This window comes from Amblyomma maculatum, chromosome 11 (genome assembly GCF_055883805.1).
Source record: "Amblyomma maculatum isolate TAMU_Amacu chromosome 11, ASM5588380v1, whole genome shotgun sequence".
In the NCBI taxonomy this organism is placed as follows: Eukaryota; Metazoa; Arthropoda; class Arachnida; order Ixodida; family Ixodidae; genus Amblyomma; species Amblyomma maculatum.
Window position 1 is genome coordinate 8801856 of NC_139354.1, and position 5833 is coordinate 8807688.

Consider the following 5833-nt stretch of genomic DNA (forward strand, 5'->3'; position numbering starts at 1 on the left):
GATAACGAAGAGGGGATTTTCACCTGTAAGATGGAGACAAACTAGGAGCAAACAATCCTCTCTGAGACAGCGTGCAAGACTCGAACCACGTCTTCTTCATCCTCTTCTTTACTCTTCCTTCGCGGGCCATGGGCAAGGACGTGCTTTTGAGAACAAATTAAAAGTGCGCAGACAATTCAAACACGAACATTAAAAAGTCAACGGAAGGAGAGAATATAAATGGCGTTCGAACATTATAGACACTTTTTTGAGAGCAAATGTCTCAGCTGCAGCCTTTACATCGATCGCCTGTGCAATGGTGAAATCACAAAGGGAGACGATTATGAACACTTACTTTGCGAATGTATTCGATTTTCGGAGCGTGAGCGTATTGATTTGACTGCCGCGCTCCACCGCTTGGATCCTCGTCCTCTTACGGTAGCCAAGATTATGCGGCCTTAGACTACGTTTGTCTCGGAGAACACCAGTAAATAACCTGAAGAACTGGAAATCGACTCCAACGAATTTGACCAACTTACGACCTATCTCCTTAGCACCAACAATGTGCAAGCTGGCAGAGAAAATATTAGCTACACGACTGTCGTGATGGCTTGAGCAGCGCGGCTTCTATCAACCCGCTCATATTGGCTCTCACATATATGTACAGAGGGCGGGTTGGCTTTCATCAGCAGTTCTGCCAACAACCGGTAGCCGCAATTTGCGTACCGTACAAGAATACACATTGAAAAGGCATGCGACAACATCACTCATACTGCTATCCTGAATTCGACTGACGTTCTCCAACTAGCTCCCTCTGAGAAAGCGTAGTTTTGTTGAATCATTTCTGAAAGGGAAAAATATATCAATACACCTCATTGGTGAAGCGGTTAGACCATTTGTTTCGCTATGTGGCGTGCCACAGGAATTGGTATTGTCATCGATATTATTTAATATCGCTTTCATTCCGTTTATTTGTTTAGTTTGTAAACTCAAAGACCCCAGAAGGAGCACTACATGAGGGGTGGGCATTCACAACTAAAACAACAACAAAACGCGGTACATATTCTGCACAATGCCTATATACCTTTTCACGACCCTGGGAGAGACCGGTTTGACTGGGGGGTTTGGAGGGAGGGGGGGGGGGGGATCCGCAGCTTTTTCCTGTGTTATGAGCACAGCCCAGTCTCTAGTATGGCAGCGCCCTTTGGGCAATTTTGAAAAGGTCTATACAGAGGGTCTAAATAGATAAATGATATAGGTACCCAGCTACAACGGATTCAAAAGCAATAACAGAAAAAGATAAACAAGCGACGAACAGTAGATGGAAATCTGGGTCACGCATTGGAAAATAAGGAAAAACTGGAAACTATAGAAGCAAAGTACAATAGAACTATGCTTCAGCAGATGAATACCAGAAACTGAGGTGCGTAAATAGATTTCAGCGTACGTGTCTTTGAATTTAGTGAGATATTCAATGGTTACAGCGATGTTGGGAATGCCATTCTAATCGTTTGCTGTCCGTATGAAGAAAGACTGCGTGGCGCTTACATCGAATCCCTGACAAAGTTTTTACTACACGCGGTTGATATCATGGTCTGGAACACTTAAGAAATTCTTTTAATTCAGGAGGCTACTCTGCAATCAGCCTTGAACACCTCTAGTTACGCTTCAGCAATTGCCCTTCACCTTTCGATGAGCAAAACTGCATACACGTCGGTCGCCAACCATTTGGGACATCGTACATTTGCAACAAGTCCAATGCGTCTCTGTCTATCAGACACACCAGTAGAAGAAAGTCCGAGTGTAAAATTCTGGGTTTGACGATTCACCATTCAGGGGTCAGCGACTGCTTGGCTTCCTCAGTAAAAAAAAAAAGCAAGCTACTCAGACTTCGGGCTTGATTAGAATTTCTCCAACATCGGGTGGTGCTGATTCGTCTATTTCACGCCAGTTGGTAACGGCAATTCTGCAGGCACGTATTATTTATAAGGCCCGCCAGTTTCAACACATTACAAGAGCACAATGAGATCGCCTTGAGGCAGTGAACCGAGAGGCTATGAGAGCCATTACATGCCTTCCACACATCACACCGGTGGTGGCTTTACAAATGCACAGCTCATGAGTATCGATGGGCTGATGCATTAAGGCCAATCATTCGCACGCCACGCAAGACCGATGGCTTATGCGAATACGCACCCATTCTTCGGCCGCAAGCGCCAGTTCTTCATTCCTGGAAGTTTGTGCAGCGAAGCGAAAACAAGCCAGTAGATAATCGCAGGCCAAAGTCTATCAAATCGGCATCGTCGCTTCGACAGAGGATGGAAGAGCAAGAGACTCGCCTGTCTCAAGGGTCCATCGTTGCATACGTGGATGCGAGCATCCAAGATTGTGAAGCAAAGACAATTGTCGACTGTCCGTGCAGACCTGCATGGGTCCGTATTCCGAGTCTGCGTCGCTATCGAAGTATAGCTATCTCACGTGACCCACTACGGACTCGGAAGAGGTGGCAACATCATTTTCCAGCCTTTCCACCAATCAGGTGACTCGAGGTCGGAGAGGTAGCGACATTCACGATAACGACGCAAACTCGAAATACGGGCCTTGGACTTAATCAGACCTCCACGTTTCAACTAACGGAACGACCTACATCATTTTGCGCTGATATCGTTGCAATTCAGGAGGCACCCCGCTCCATGACCGCCAAAATTATGCCTCGACCTGCGGCCCACGTTCTCATCCGTACTGACTGACGCCCTGCAAACATGCAGTTCGGTTGCTTCGGCGTGTCAGCCGCAGCCCAGGAATATATCAGGACCATCCACCACCTCGCGGCACGTATCCCGCAGTCTTTATGTATTGAGTTCCACAGGATCTATACTGTCTTCTCAAATATACAGATTTAGTGACCCGCTCCGTGACTCCAGAGTCATTACTGACTCGACTACTTAATTTGGACAACGCTACTCTCCTTTTATTAAGGAAATAGTCCCTCCGGCGCCGAACACGGGCTTTTATCCCTCCGTGTATGGTAACCCTCTGACGTCGCACAGCTCGGTACTTGAAGTTGGTTGACTTGACATCTCCACCGCGCTGCAAGCGATAGGACGACAACGAGATGAAAGGGCTCTTGGAATAATTTCTATCAACTGAGGATCTGATACCGCACAGCACACAAGCAGTTGATAGACACCGCTGCGAGATGCCACTGCACGTGAGGTGTCAGTGCCATTACTGGGCTCATGTGAACAAGGCTTGAGCGATTAAGGCACTCTTCTATTAGCCCAAGACCTGACTTCAAGGACCGCGGTTCGATGATGGTGAAATGCACTACTGTGCCGGAGTTACCCTGCTTCGATCTCGACCGCCGGTGGCTGCGTTTCGGTGGGAGCGAAATGACTCTAGAGGCTTCCGTGTGCTATGCGATGCCAGCGCACATTGAAGGTCCCCAAGTGGTCGAAATTGCTCCGAAGCCCTCCACTACGGCTCCTCTTTCTCTCTTTCCACTTTCACTCCTGCCTTCCTCTTCCATTACGGTGCGGTTTAGGTGTCCCCCGCCGTGTGCTGTGCGATGTCAGCGCACGTGGCGTCCGTGTGCTGTGCGATGTCAGCGCACGTTAAAGATCCCCAGGTGGTCAAAATTACTCCGTAGCCCTCCACTGCGTCTCCTCTTTCTCTCTTTCCTCTTTCACTCCCACCTTCCTCCCTTCCCTTACGTCGTGGTTGCGGTGTCCACAGAGAACAAGTGAGACAGTTACCGCGCCTTTCCCTTCCTATAAAAAAAATAAATCAGTCCCCCGCCGGGGTGGTGCAGTGGTAACACGCCCGACTACTGTGCCGGAGTTCCCGGGTTCGAACCCGACCTCGGCGGCTGCGTTTCGATGGAGGCGAAACGAAGAGGCGTCCGCGTGCTGTGCGATGTCAGCGCACGTTAAAGATCCCCAGGTGGTCGAAAGCACTCCGTAGCCCTCCACTACGGCTCCTCTTTCTCTCTTTCCACTTTCACTCCCATCTTCCTTCCTTCCCTTACGGCGCGATTGCGGTGTCCACAGAAAACAAGTGAGACAGTTACCGCGCCTTTCCCTTCCTATAAATAAATCAGCGTAAGTCCGCAGAAAGCCCCGCCGGGGTGGTGCAGTGGTAAGACGCCCGACTACTGTGCCGGAGCACCCGGGCTCGAACCCGACCTCGGCGGCTGCGTTTCGATGGAGGCGAAACGAAGAGGCGTCCGTGTGCTGTGCGATGTCAGCGCTCGTTAAAGATCCACAGGTGGTCGAAATTACTCCGTAGCTCTCCACTACGGCTCCTCTTCCTCTCTTTCCTCTTTCACTCCCACCTTCCTCCCTTCCCTTACGGCGCGGCTGCTCTCTTTCCGGCCAGGAGCCTCCTGGCAGCCCACCGGCTCCTGCTGGCCTTCCTGGAGGAGACTGGTCTGGCTGCTCAACTCTAGTTTCCATCGCACTTGCGGACCATGGCGCTGGAGATATGAAGCAGATGACGGCGAGAGCGGCACCATGATGAGCACGCCCCCTTATCACTTCCCATCTCCCCTCCCCCTGGACGCCAAGAGTGCCGCCACGACTCAGGCCGGTATAACCCGCGTCCAGTATCTCCTCCCCAATAATATCCCAAAGTTCTTATCATCATCATAATCATCATCATCATCATCATCGGGCACATATATTTACGCTGCAGGAGTTAGGACAGCGGCAAAGAGAAAGTCATTCTCCTTTAAAAGTGGCCCCTCACCTTAACACCTCCACGCAATGGCGGTGGAGATGTTAAGAGCAAGCGGTTGCATTGCCCTGACCACGGACAAAACAAGCGGGCGGAAGGACTGTGTGTGTACGTTCGTTTGCATTTGTGTGCGCGTGCAAACGGAGCAGCCATGGCGACGCCTCCTCCCTCTAACGGTTCCAACTTGGGAGAAGGTCAGCGGGCTGGCGTCGCGCAGACGGCCAGCGAAAGAGTAACGAGTTCAGCCGCAGAAAACTGTTGCTCCCGAAAGGATACCCAAACCGTCATCTACCATCCCTAGCCAGGCCAGCGAGTGTATTTTTAGGAATTATTTTTCGGGCGCTTACGGCTAACGACGGCGGAAAGACGGCGGGACAAGAGGACCGGGAGAGAGAGAATAGGCTCCAAGGAATCCGACTGTCTGATCGATGCGGCAAGAAGAGACTGGATTTTGGTGCCGAGAAGAGAGGTCGCACCTTGACAAAGAATTAAGTTGTGCCGCAATAATTGTGCATAGCTGTAAATAAATTCTGCATTCTGTAATTAGAGTGGCCCATGTTCGGGAGATAAATGAAATTTGAAGAGAAAAAAGGACCTGGCATATTAACTAAAGGTGCGGTAACTGCATTCGTCTCATTCCTTGGTGGACACCTCTACCACGCCGTGAGGACAGCCATTTGGATCGGAAATATAGGTGAGAGATCAAATGAAGAAAGGGAAGCGGAAATTGATGGGGGGTAGGGGAGGGGGGGGGGTGGCTCTGGAACAATGTAACATGGTAACATGCCAAACATCGGCAGCATTTTGCGTTTCGCTTCAATCGGAGCACGACTGCCGCTGTGGAGAAAGCACATCACAATATGCGTGTCAAGCACCAAGCACGGTGGTGTCAAGCGTCAAACCGCTCTAACCGTCAATGAGCAGCTGACGAACGTTGTCGCGATGAAAAGCTGCTCGATGCGTTTGATCTACGTCCACAATTTTAGAACATTTTCTCTCATGACAGAAATTAATGTCTTTGTAAATTGCACTGTAGCTTCTCGAAACCAAAACCAAATACGTTTTAAAACGTTTGCGCTAGGGAGCGCAAGGATCGCTGGATTCTTCTCGAACTTTCGTT